Source organism: Canis lupus, chromosome 8, assembly GCF_048164855.1.
Source record: "Canis lupus baileyi chromosome 8, mCanLup2.hap1, whole genome shotgun sequence".
Taxonomy (NCBI): domain Eukaryota; kingdom Metazoa; phylum Chordata; class Mammalia; order Carnivora; family Canidae; genus Canis; species Canis lupus.
The window spans coordinates 12,842,980-12,856,985 of record NC_132845.1 but is presented as its reverse complement, the minus strand read 5'-3'; the positions used below and the strand labels follow the sequence as shown (position 1 = coordinate 12,856,985).

The 14,006-nt window shown below is 38.0% G+C and overlaps 1 long non-coding RNA gene across 9 annotated transcripts in view; it reads left to right on the top strand.

Annotated features, from left to right (window-relative positions):
- Positions 1-10,794, top strand: part of LOC140637838 (uncharacterized) — a 161,045-nt gene extending 150,251 nt beyond the window's left edge. For 2 of the 9 annotated variants that reach the window (XR_012034912.1, XR_012034913.1), the window contains exon 5: positions 1,791-2,744. This is a non-coding gene — a long non-coding RNA (uncharacterized lncRNA). Of the gene's footprint in view, positions 1-1,790; positions 2,746-5,194; positions 9,054-10,662 lie in introns of those variants that run through there. The other 7 variants (XR_012034916.1, XR_012034915.1, XR_012034911.1 and 4 more) reach the window with 7 other exon arrangements.
- Positions 10,795-14,006: the final 3,212 nt, after the last annotated feature.

Here is a 14,006-nt window from a genome sequence, read left to right as displayed (position 1 = left end):
TAAGATAATAAATAGTGTTATTTCAAGCTTCTAATTTGTGGTAATTAATTATAGCACTAATAGAGAACAAGTGATAACAAGATGGAGAGTGACAGAGATATGGGGTTGAAGGGGGAAGACAACTCATCTAGGAGAGTAAAGGAAGCTCAAAGTGACAGCTTAGCATAAAGCCTAGAAGCAACCATCCTGAGTTGGAAAAGTTGGACACATGGATCTATAAGGTAATGATTTGAGGGAAAAAAGGTATTATGGTCCTATTGGAAAAAAATAGCTGAGAATATAAGAAAGACATAGCATGAATAAATAAAAAGTGATTAGAAATTCCTGGAAAAAAATACAAAGCAAAGGAAATGCAAACATATGCACAATTTGCCTTGGCATAGAACAACACCCACATCATCATAATGTGAATACTCTTTATTGATTTAACTAAAAATAGCAATATAATTATATTAGAAAGATGAGGAAATGTGAGGTAAGGCTTTTTTCAAATGATAAATATTCATCTATCATTAGATAGTTAATAAATAGTATCTAAAATTAGCAAATCAATAAAGAACAGCAACCACATATTTAGAGACATAGGGGTAATCACTTGAAAAACAGAGTTCAAAATAGTTCCTCTTGAGCCTAGGGGATGGGAAGAGAATGGAAGAGAGGATATTAATTTTTTGTTACTATATTAGTATTATTTTATATCATATTGGCATCATTTTAGTTCAATTACATGAAAATTGATTTAGTGTAACTAATTGACATAAAAAATGAAAATATAAAATTAAAAAGTATGAGAGTTTTCAACTGAGATTGTAAGCACAGAAACAAAACAAGAACAAAAATGAAATCAGTGACTGGGATTCTCCAAAACGTTTAAATTTTTTGAAAAGACCAAAAAATACATAAAATTAGAAACAAATGGCTAGAGAGAAAATATATTTGCAACAAATATGAATGTATACCTTTAATATAAGGAACCTTTTGCAGATCAATAAGAAAAGTCCAAACATGTTTATAAAAACTCTGGACTAGTACATGGACAAGTCATGGAAGAATTAGGAATGATCAATAAACATGAAAATAGGTTTATCCTCTATAATAGTCGAATTTGTGTATATTGAAACAAAGAGGGTACCCTTTTTACTCAGTATAAAGATTATAATGATAAAATTGATTGATGGTGGGAGTTTAGTGATGTGAAAACTCTTATAAATGATATGAGAAGAATTAATACAGCTTTTCTGAAAGCAATTTAGCAATATAGACAGTCTTGAAAGAGTTCTATCCTTGGAATTAGTAATTCCATTTCTAAAAATCTGTTCTGAGAGAATAATAGCCAACAGAGACAGAAATTCATATATGCAAAAACAGTTGTTTATAATAGTGAAAATTGCAAACAATTTATAATTATGATAATGTATAATTATTTACAATAATTTAATTTAGGAAACTATTTTAAGAAACTATGGAACACGTACTGTGCAGTCTTTAAGTATCTTGTTTATGAGGATTATTTGGCATTGAAAAATTATAAAGTACACAGTTCAGTTTAAGAAATCTTCATAGAAACATACTATACATTTCATATGTATTCATATACATAAAAAGGAGTGAAAATATTCCAAGTATTACATTCTTTCTATGTATGATGTTAACATTTTAAATTTTATCTGCATGTTTTTGTCATTTTTATATAATGGATTTTCATATATATATATATATATACAAATTAATGAAAAAACAGTGAATGAACAGAAGTACAATACAAAGACTATTTGTTTTCTTTTCCACAGCTTATGATTTTTGCATTGGAGGACAGTAATTCTTCTACCCAAGAAATTGATGACCTAAAGACAAGAAATAGCCTCTTACTCAAGCACAAACTTCAGAAGAGAATACATCTTTATTACTTGATTTTCCTCATGATTCCATTATCTACCAGACCCTGCCTTTACATCCCTCTCTAGCTAATGTCCCCTAGGTCACTAATTTCAATTTTTTTTACTACTGTCTTCAATTTACTCTCTGTCTTTCTACCATACCCATCAAGGCACTCTCTAAACATAGATAAATAAAACTCTTTGCTTCTTTTTTCTCCTAAACACTGAAAATATTCAAAGAAACATATGAAAAATTACTAATTTTCAAATTTACATTTATGCCCATCCTTCTCAGATGAGAAGATAATCACTCTTCCTTTCCTTGGCTCCTGTTCTCTTTCTCTTTATTCTCTCTCCCAGGACACTCACCCCTCTCATCCCCAAACCTTTTTCCTTTCAGTGCCAAATCCTTCCTTCCTAGCCAAAAAAGGACAGATCTTGCCTAAGTCATATCCTAGGAGGTCTCAGCAGTAAAGTATGCAGAACCAAGGTGAGGGGCAAGGGTTTACCAGAAATGGCAAGTTTGGCCTAAGGCCTGCTACAAACTGCTCCTTGGAGAAAAATCTAGCAGTTCTGTTACCAGTGTGCAAACAGATGGGGGTGGCTAATATTCCACAGATTGGGAGGCAATGTACCAGCATGATCTAATTCAAGAGGAATATACTCTAGGTGTAAGTCAAGGCTCTGCTACTTCTTCGCCCTGTGACTCTGTAATAGTTACTTAACTCCAGGGTCTCAGTTTCCTCTCATCTGAAATGGGGCTCATGTGACTCATGTTGCTATTACCACAGAAAGTCTATGTGAGGATCCAAACAATTTAGTATAATAAATCACACAGTAAATACTCAATAAACATTAGTTACTATTATTAATTCTGTTATTATCTTTACCTGGCTGATCTGGTGCAGTTTCTTTAATCAGGTTCATATGGTCAGACAGCAGGCAGTTGTGTTGTCCTTACGTTTTCGATTTGAGTTGAAGCCAGAAGTCAGCGAATCACCAGAGTGGGGGTAAATACAGCTCCTAGGGGCTGACTGTGCTACCTGGCTTGACTAGAATAACCCTGGATGAGCCTGTTAATTGAGGAGAGCTTGTGAGAGTTTGTAATGAGGCAACCAGCATATCGTGGGCAAACACAGAAAGCTTCCCTGAAGAAGAAATATTTAAGATATCAGTGGGAGCTGGCAGGTGAAGATGGAGGAAGAGAGAGGAAATGGCAGTTGCAAGGGTATTGTGAGGGCAGGAGTAAAACATGATAGCAGTAAAAGGCTGACAGAGTTAGCCTCTGGTGAGAAGGGAAAAGAGGCTCAGGATGAGGCTAAATGGACAAAACCCAAATCCCTTGGATCCCATAGCCATGCTGAGGTAGTCAAAACAAGATCTGGCGAATGGGGAAGGGGAATACATTCTTCCAGTTTGACTTCTGTGTTCTCTTTTACTTAGAGAAGTAAATAACCCTATTGATTCTCAAAGTCATGTCCTGTAACCAGGCCAACATTGACAAGTACAAGCAATAGAGCTGAAATGTGCACATGCACGCGTGCAAATAAAGGACAGATCTTCTGAGACTAGGAACAGACAAACTCAAAGAGATGAACAGATTCCTTGTCATCCCTTGTTGAAAGGTAACCCTGTGTGGTCCTCTGTGGCACAGACGGTAACTAATCTCTTACTTGTGAGACCCAGGGTGGTAAAGAGTATGACTGAGGTCCAATGGTGCTGCCAGTTTAATGGGACACAAAGATAAAAAAAGGATCAGGAAATAGTAGAGCTGTTGACATAAAAACATAAACCCATGTCATCTGCCTGCCATTGCATACATACAGTGAGATGAACTCTGCTCTGATGAATACACTAAATTGACCTGATCTGAGATGCCTGGGTGGTGTACTCTGTTGGGCATCCAACTCCTGGTTTCAGTTCAGGTCTAGATCTTAGGGTTGTGGGGTTGTGGGGTTGTGGGTCCAGCTCCGGGCTCTGTGCAATTTACTCAGATGCCTTAGCACAAAAGGATCAACTTCTGAATGCTGCTTGAAATAGTCTCTCCCTCTCCCTCTGTCTCTCCTCCATCCCCTCTCTCAAATAAATACAAAAGTCTTTTAAAAAATTAAAAAACAATAACTTGGCCTGATCGATCAGCAGACAGTTTGAGCTATACTATCTCATCCTCATCAGAGGAAAGAAAATTCTCCATATTTTCAGAGTTTATCAGACACAGGCTCTTATTTAAAATAGCAAGTTTTCAAAGTCAAAAGACAACTGCATTTTGTTTGCATTTGTCTTAAATGAGTGTAATGAAACCTCCAGATTTTCCTAGTTATTTTCCCTACCATTTAGTATATAACTGGAATAGAAAAAATTGGTAAGTCAAAGAACTACCACATAACCCTCAAGATTATTGCCTATTCTATTTGGACACAGCAAGTGGAAATTGTTGCAACTTCCCAACCTACTAATATATATATATATGTGAAACATTGTTGTAACATTTTGGAATGTGTTTTTGTGCTCATTAAGAATTTATCAGAGATTAGTGTGTTTTTGTTAAATTACAAAGTTTGAAAAGCTCAAAACATGGAGAAGCCATAGGCAATGATGGTTAATTAGTAAATAGTTACTAAATCATGGAATGGCTTCCTGTTTATACTTTATTCAGCAAACTTTCATTGACAGCCTACTGTATTCTAGGCTCTTTGCTTTTATAGAACTTATATCCTAGACTAGAATTTAAAAATAATCACATAAATATAAATATACTTGCAAATTACATTAAAATATGATTTTAAAATACATAAAAGACATAAGTAGTTATATATTGTATAATTTTTTTAAAATATAAAAGGCTTAAGGATAATTTTAAAGTACATAAAAGGCATAGGAAGTGTCATTTATTAGGATAAAGAAGTCCAGAAAAGTGGCAGACTTGAGGAGGTCATAAGTTCGGTTTTCAACACATTTAGGAGAAGATGCCCATGAGACTTCCAACAGAGAGAGATTACATCAAAATTTGCAGTTATACATCACAAGCTGTGGGTTTGTTTGTTTGTTCCAGAGAAGATTGATACAGTGCAGTACCTAGAAAGCAATTGTTAATCTAATAAGAAGATCTTTAAACCATTGGTAACATGGTTGTTGGATGTGTGTTGGGTGAGGGCTGGAAGTAGTGAAATATAAACAATAATAGATGGCCAGAGCTCAGCTTTACACATTCCCATTTGGCAAAATGCAGTACAACGGGGCTGTTTCTTCAAGGTTGTTTTGGTTCTACAGATCAACATAGTGTGTTTGGCAAACAAAATGTATTTACTCTTTTTCAGGGAAAAACACAAAGATAAATACCAAAGGATCTTCATTTGACACTGCTTCATCACCACTACCCTGCTCTCCTACCAATAAACTATTACCCCACGATCACAGATCCCTCTCTGAGAAGTTACTCAGATGCCGCGGCACAAAAGGATCAACTTCTGAATGCTGGGTGACTAGCAAGTCATCCTAGGAAAGTCACAATGAATATTCTAATCAAAGTGAAGGGGTCTAAACAGAGAATGGAGGCTGAACCATGAAAAGCAAAACACTTTGGCAAAAAAAGGCAGAAATCAGAGTATTTTTCTGAATTTCCACCAATTTGGTGGAAAGCCAACTTCTAAAAGAGTAGCTCTTCAGTAAGCAGGTTTTGTACTAGCTCTGTAATAGAAAGCTTAAAAGATCATTTACTAATCTGAATTTCTATGAGGAGAAGCACAGCTACACTTGCGGGCAAGTGCTTCCTAGACCATGAAAGATCTTAAAGGTACCTGCTCACACTTTCAACTGTGATGAGCTGGTGAAGACTGGCTCAAAACCTCAGCACTGGTGTTGTGAGAGATGTTTGACAGCCCTGGAGTTCAAAGACTGATGTGCTTTCTTCTACTGGCTCTACGTATTGGAACTAAGTAAAAATCTTGAAAGTGAAATATTCTCAGAATAGGATCATTCACTTGATAAGCTTATTTTGACTTCCTGAGAAAGGAAAGGGCAGAAAAAGAAAGAAAAAGACATTGAATCTTTACTTTCTCTGTTGACCTTGAAAGCAATGATGTTAATTGGAGTATAATTTAATTTCAAACTATTTTCATTTAAAAACAAGAAAGGAAGAGGGGAAAAAAAAAAGGGAAAGGAAAGGAGGGAGGTAGAGAGTGAAGGAAGGGAGGAAGGGAAGGAGAGAGGAAAAAAGAGAAGTCTTAAGATAAAATCATTAAACTCCTAAAACTGCAAGGAACCTTACAAGTGATCTGGCCCAATTTGGTGACCAGTTTGGTAATCCCTTCTTCCCCTCCCCCTGTGTTGTTCATCTATCTTCCTGCTCAATCACAGTGAAAAGGAACCCAGGCCCTTCTACCGTTAGATATATCCACTTTATTATTCAGTTTTTCCCTTATGTTGAGTTTAAATTTGCCTTCTAATAACTTTTACTCACTTGTCTTAACTCTACCCCTTAGACTGACTAAGGCATGTCTATTTTCCTTTTCTCATGAAAATCCTTTAGTACCTGAAGCCTTATATTCTCAGATGCTCAGAACCCTGATCCATGAGGAAGCAGACCATCCTTCAGTGCGAATGCAGCTTTGAGAGCAGACTATGACATCATCCTGATTAGAGAAAATGTTGTAGTTGGACCCCTGTGTGTGGAGCATTTGTTAACCATTAAACAGTGAGGCCCATCTCCACAGGGAAACCAGAAACAACTGCAAATGGGGTCAGACTTGCCCAAGGGAGCCAGAGGCAGAAGTATTCTTGACATGAACAGAAAAGATTGATGTCTCCGACGCGGTTTGCAAGACAGTTCTTACGTTTGCAGTTGGGTTTCAGCAACACTGGACTGGTTTGATTCTAGTGAAGCTGAAGCAGAAAGTCTGCACACAAAGGCATTGTTCTGTCCTGTGCAGGGAGACGGGAGATGCTGAGCGCCGTGGAGCATCCAGCTCAGGGCAGCTCAGATGTAGCCTTCCAGATGATGGACGAGCCCTGCGTAGGCACAGCAACCGTGGGGTTCTTAGTGAACCCAGAGCTCGATCACAGAAAGGGACCGATGCCGAAGATAGAATTTTCCTTATCAAAAAAGATGACTTTCTTTTTTTTTTCCTCCAAAATTTCGATTACAGGTTTTCAGTTGAAGTTGAAGTTGTGACATAGGATTATGTCCTATACTCTCTGTGTGTTGGGCACAGAGAGTAGGTTTGGAGTGTGGCAACTAACAGATTTAGAGTCATTATTTTGCTTCTACAATCAGAAAAATTCTCCACTTAGAAAACCCCTGGATAAAGCAGAGGGAATGAAATATTTGATAAATTAACCCCAGATTAAAGCAACAACAACAAATACAACCACAGATCCAGTCATATAGGACTAAACACACATGGATTACAATGATGACAAGAGAGAGGTTACATCTCATGGAAATAAGTCACTGGGTTATAGGCTCCCTGATGAGTAAGATAGATCCTGATGGACACGTACATAATCCTAGTGAGAGAAAAGGAACTGTGTGGGACCAAACATCAGATCTGGCATAGGCTCAATAATGTTGGTGCAGCACCTATAGTGGGAATAGCTGAGGATATTGTCTATAGCTATATGATTACAACTGAAATGTTATTAGAATTAGGAGAGATAATTTTTCTAGTGAAGCCAAACGTGAAAAAAAATTCTTTGCGCTCACAATACTTGTCTTGGAATATTAAAGGTGGTAGGTGGTTTTGTGTTACCAAAATAGGCAACATTATTCTCAGAAATTATATCTTTTGAGCTGATTTCTCAACTCACAAACTCTTCACTGATGCCTCTACCTTCTGAAACAAGCCCCTGATAACCTTGTCTATAATTGTCCCCAAGAGTAATTCTATTTTTCATAGAAATTGAGCAGATGTAATTCTAGTTCAGTCTGGGCTTGTGTTCTGAATGGGGTTATGGAAACTCAGGCATCTGCCATGTGGCCTGAGGAGCAGAGGAAAAGCCTTCAGAGGAAGAAATCTGCAATGGGAGTGCAGAAAGAGGCAAATATGAGATACGCAGAGTCCTTTATAGTTTATGGTTTTAATTTTACTTTAGCGTTCCAATTTTTTTCCGGACGATGGGCAAATATATGCCTTCCAGTATCTTTCACGAGCTACCTCTATATTTTCTTAATAAACATCTCTCTTTTTTAAAATCTAATTTAGGGGTTTTTTTGTTGTTGTTGGTATTACTGATAACCAGCGTCCTACATACTGTAGAATAGAGCTGTGTTCCTAATTTGAGCAAGATTTTCCACAGAGCTAACTTCAGATGTAAAATCATGGTTTCTTATCAGTGCTTCCTGGAGTTAGTCTGAAGAGCCTAGCGTAGCCCTGGGTGGTTAGAATAAGCTCCACAAGCCCCTCAGAGAAGCCCTCTGGCAGAATCAAGCATGTTGATTCAATTCACTTTAGTAAACATATTCCTACTGGAAGCACCTGTTAGGTGATGAGTTGGGACACCTGTCTGGGAGCCAGAGTTTCACTGGTGGACAAGATGCAGTCCTAGCTTACAAGGAGACCATGGTGGAAACTAAGGGAGAAACTTCAGTGCACTGTGGTGAGTCCTAAAATAGAAGTAAACCTGGGTGACCTGAGAGCACAGAGAAGGGACATCTATGCCCTTTAGAAATCTAGAAAGGGTTTCCAGGAGAAATGAGGCATAAGAGAATACCTGAAAGATCAGTAGAAGGTAAACTAGATTAAAGAGTTAGGGTACAGTGAGCAGATTTCTAGGCCACCAGTAGAACACATTGCAAGGCTTATAGGCAAGAGTTAGTCTGGGTAAATTTGCATGATGGCTGAAGAAAATTCAGAGCAGATTTGCTGAGAAATAAAGCTAAAAGGTTAGCAAAGTCCAGCTCCATGTGAGGACCTTGGATTTGATGCTAAAGGCAGTGGGATATCCTTGATGAATTTCAAGCAAGGGTGTTATGTGATCAATAGGGTGCTTTACGAAGATCACACTCCCCGGAACGGGTTGGAGGATGGCAAGTCTGCCTTCTGAGAGCCCTGGAGAAGTAAACTGGTTTACTAACCCATGCAACACATGGTGATACTCAGGATTAGTAGAGGAAGCAGGAAGATTGAGAAAATGAAAAAGCCCAGTGAGCTTATCACTCAAGCAATCTGCAAGGGGCGGGGGGGGGGGGCGGGGGGGAACTGTACCAAGACATTTGAGATGAAGGGTCCGATCACTTCTTACCATGATCCCAAAACCAAAGACTTTGATACCAATGGAGACCACACCAGAGTATTTCAGGGTTGCTTTCCATTCCAGAAGAAAACCTAGTGTTGGTAAATTTTATAGTTATCCGAGCCTCAAAGAGCTCCAAGACTGGATTGAAAACTTTACTTAACCACTTTGCTGCCACAGAAGTTACAAAGCCTGAGGCCGGCCATAAAGATGTTAATTTAATGAATATTCATAATCAATAAATATTCATTAAACAACATTTCCGTTCCAGGCATGCTGTTGCTCCTGGCAGGTCCCGCCTGCACGGCAGAGTGCACTTGTTAAATGAGTGTTGCTCATCGCGGAAACACCTTATGGGATTTCATGAAAGAAGCTGCATTCATCTACAATACATACAGATGTGTAGAGACAAGTTTGAACAAATTCTGTACAAAAGAAAAAAAAAAGCTCTTCCTCTTTAGTACAATGCTTGTGTTTCACACGTCAAATGTGTGGCCAAATATGTGCAATTCTATGGGGGAAACCAAGTAGACTTCAAAGGGTTTTATTTCTGTCTCTATATGCTAGGTAAGTGCAAAGGCAGTGGTCCCTAACCAGCTCTATGGCTGACTGATAGAAGCTAGTTTTTAAATGCAAATGGAGAGTTGTGAACATAACTGTTCAAAAATATTTTTTTTCGTTGTATGATGGCTTCTGAGAAAGCCATCCACTTAATGCTTGATGCAGTAGCTCTGCTGCACTATACATTCCAATTGGAGTATGTGGGTTCTAGTAAGATAAATTATTTTTCTAAAACATGGAAACCACGACTCACAAGGGTTTCTTGTTAAGAGCCCCAAGGACATCTTCATGACCACCACCCAGAGGATCTTCACATGTTCCTACACAGTGATACTAACTTACAAAACCTACTGAATTGTGATGGCAAGCAGGTAAATGCCGCCACATGTCACTTGCTTCCAAACTTCCTGTTTGAAAAGACCGTGTAAAAACAACCACAACAGTCATTGGACAACTATTTTACGCTTTTATGATCCCACAGGACCCTTGCTTTCTGTTCATTCAGCAGGTTGCCTCAGGGAAATAATTCTGTCTCAAAGTATGATGAGCTTCCAGTTAGCAGATTGTAGTATTATCCTCCTTTCTGAGACCTGGGACTCTTCCCCCAAGCCTGTATATCCACGGGCATTACCCTAACTGGTGGGCAGATGAGCAGACACAAAAACCTCCAGTTGTTCTGCTACCACGCTGTCAATTCAATGAGAAAGAAGCTTCGCTTGGCAACAAGCATCTTTACGGACTCCAGGCCTTTTGAAAGTGTGAGCCAAGTACAGTAGTCTCATAGAAACTTTGTGGGAAATTCAATGAGTTTTGTTTGTTGTTGGGGCCATTGTTGTCATCTCCATTGTTGACTTTCATTATTCTGTAGGTCCTCTCCTAAAACTCCCCTCCCCGTACTCTTAGCAAACTTCATTCCAAGAAAAATGAGAGTCTGCCTGGAGGGGTAGGTTTCTCTGACTCTCACAATTTGACTTTTTTTTTCTTTAAATCTTAGAACTTTGGGGACGTCTGGATGGCTCAGGCATTGAGTGTCTGCCTTTGGCTCAGGTTGTGATCCCAGGGTCCGGGATCGAGTCCCACATGGGGCTTCTACAGAGAGCCTGCTTCTCTGTCTGCCTATGTCTCTGCCTCTCTCTCTCTCTCTCTATCTCATGAATAAATAAATAAAATCTTCAAAATCTTAGAACTCTGATTAATTCTTACCTACTTAGGTGAAGTACTAAGGTTCAAGATTCAGTAGAGCCAGCACTTGCTGCCATTTGACTTGACAGTCTTTGGTTAGCAAATGCGAGAGGGGGGAGAGGTTGGTGGGAAGGGCTTATTGCTTCAAGCCTGCAGATGGAACAAGAAGTCTCAGCTAGGACACACTCTCAAAGGAAAAATGATATCCTTATATTGGCTTTCTAAATGAGCCTTCTCTTAATAGTCCTTATACCACATTATTTTCCTTCTAAAAAGGATAATGTAGAAACCACAGGACTCTCATAACCAAAGTAACTGCCTGTCAAATCCAGGTCACTAATTAGCCAAATTAAGTTTTTCATATATACAACAAGCCCTCTCACTATTGGGCACTTGTTATCCCTCCAAAGGAGGCTCTAATGGTCATCCTATTACCTAAGCAATTTTAATTGCATCTTGTGGCATACCATAAGTTTTATTAGTGGGTTGCTTAAGCTTGCTCATGAATAATAATTATAAAATACAATAAATTTTTAAATACAAATTACAAGAAACGTGAACTCAAATACTTTTCCTGGAGATGAATTTTAACCCAGGTTTGTCCATAAATTTAATTTTCTTCAGTCAGAGAATTGAAAGCTGCAGTGGAAAACTTCCATCTAATTTGGTTCTGTGTGACATTATATTCTACAAAATTGTATTTTAAGAGAAGTGTAACGAAATGAATTTAAAAGTATATACTACTCATAGTATCTTTGTTATAATGATGGCTTTAGACTTTGTCTAATCAATTCTTAGATCCTAGATCTTAATGATCTGTGTATCTTAGCAATACATACTTTATTTTTTGCTCCTAATTCACAGAAACATACCATTGCAGAGGACAGTTTAAAAAAAATGAGTTAAAAAAAAAGCTAGAAATATCCATCCTAGCTCACAGAACAACTCCCTAGTCACCATAGGTATTGCATCCCATGTAACAAAGGTCATTTGTTTGGAATATTGTCTTCTGGAGCAATGCAACAAGATGGTAAGGATGAAGGAATTGTATTTTTACGTTCAAATCCTGTGTTGCTTACCTCAGATCTTACCCAATTCAAAATGGTAGGAGAGAATTAAATATGGTAATATTCCTATTGAGGTAACCAGTCTTTCTGTTGATTAGAATTCCAATATTTTTCAAATATGATTCCTAAAGTCCTCTAATCAAAAACTTCTCTCAGCTTTACTGCTCTTCACTGGTATGTTTTTTCCCCAAGTATATCACAGATATTCTTGCCACCTTGACTTTGCTCCAGATGTGTCTCTCCCCACTGTTTGCTCTCCATTTATCTAAGCCCAGCAGCTACAAACCCAAAAGTGTGAAATGGCAGCTTGTAAGCCACTGAGGTGTCAATACAGCTGGGGAAATGGAGTCAGATTTTTTTTTTTTTTTGAGCGTTTGTGCTCACAACTCAAAACAAAACCAAGCGTAATGACAACGACAGCAACAAATCTTACCAATAGCACATGTTTTTAGCTATTTTCATCCCATGAGGAACCAGCCAGTTTCCCCTGGTCTAAATCCTAGGGTTCACAGCTTGTTAACTCTTGAGGCACTGCAGCAGATGGAGCCAAAGAGCTGAAGCAAGGCTCTTAGATAACAAGATGGTTTCAGCTCTCCTGATTTCTGCTGTTATCAGGACTTGGAGAACCAAGGACATGGAAAAAAGTGGTGTCAGAGCTTGTATCCTGAGGGACATTGTCTCTTATTCTCTCAACATCTTTCAACAGATCATATCCAGTGGTCTCAGGATCTTCGCTGGGCTTGTTTGGAAACATCTCCTTCAAAAGCAAATAACGTTTAATTGCTGTCATTACCAGGTTACTGATACAACATATGACAGCTATCAGCCAATCGTGCCTATCATATATTTAATGGGAAGCCTTATCAGCCACAGAGGAACTTTAATTAATTAGGTATTCTCCATTGTAAAGTAATACACAAACATTCAGATCACACTTACATGAGATAAGCAGCATGAGTCATAGTACAATTATATACTGGTTATGTGAATGGAGAAACTGAGACTAAAATTAAAAATGATTCATTCAAGGACACAGAAATAATCAAGGACGGAACTCAGAAGGCAACTTGGATTTTCCTGCTTCCTGTGCTGGTTCTCACAAAACTCTTCCATTACCACCAGGGGCAGCAGTAGCATTCAAAGGCCCTTTGGAAATATAAATGTTTTGCATACAGATTTAAAATTCACAGAAATGGAATTTTAAAAGCAGCTGCAGGATATAGTAGAGATAGCTGACTCTGCTCACTGTAAACTGATAATCTAGTTGGTTTTCTAATCTCCATTCTCTAGATTCCCCTAACTGAAGGAACAGTGGCATCTATAGCACCGTCAAGCATGGCAATTTGGTTCTTTACACAGATATAGTTTGGAAAGATGAAGTGTGTATGTCAGTTTGCAAAACAGCATGATTCTGTTAGCCTTTGCTCACTTTATCCTGAGCCAAAAAAGTATGGATCTGATAGCATCTGTTTCTACTACCCATGCTATCCCAATCATCAAAAAACCATAAGGATTGGGAAGGAAGTTCTGAAAGCTTTCACATGCCTGTTTCTTACCAGGAAAACCACTTTTTTTTTTTTTTCCATGCATTCATTCTGCTTCCCTTTACTTGTGTCTAACTCACATGTTCAACTGGGAGATAACTTTGGAGGAAGTCAAGGGGAAAAGATCAAGGGTTAAGGATTGTATTAAGTTCTATAATTACAGAAAAAAAAAAGATGTCAACTATTTTGAAATGAAAGTTATACAGAGTCATCTTTAAAAAGAAAGAGAGAAAGGAAAAGAAACAACCATCCCCAGATCCTGTGAAAACTGCATGAGAACAGATTGGACCAGACATAAGAAATTTAACTTCATTGGAAAATTTCTGGAGACAGATCAAAATGTCTTAAAATGCAGAGTAATAAAAAAGAGAAGGGAAAAAAATGTGTTTATGACATCGGTTTCCTCGTGGAAAATGGACATGGAGAAGTCAGGATTTCTGTGTGTGTGTGTGTGTGTGTGTGTGTGTGTGTGTGTGTGTTATTTAAGACTCAGGATTTCTAAAAGTAAATGTATACAGTGGCATTCTCTCCTTAATGTTGGTTTT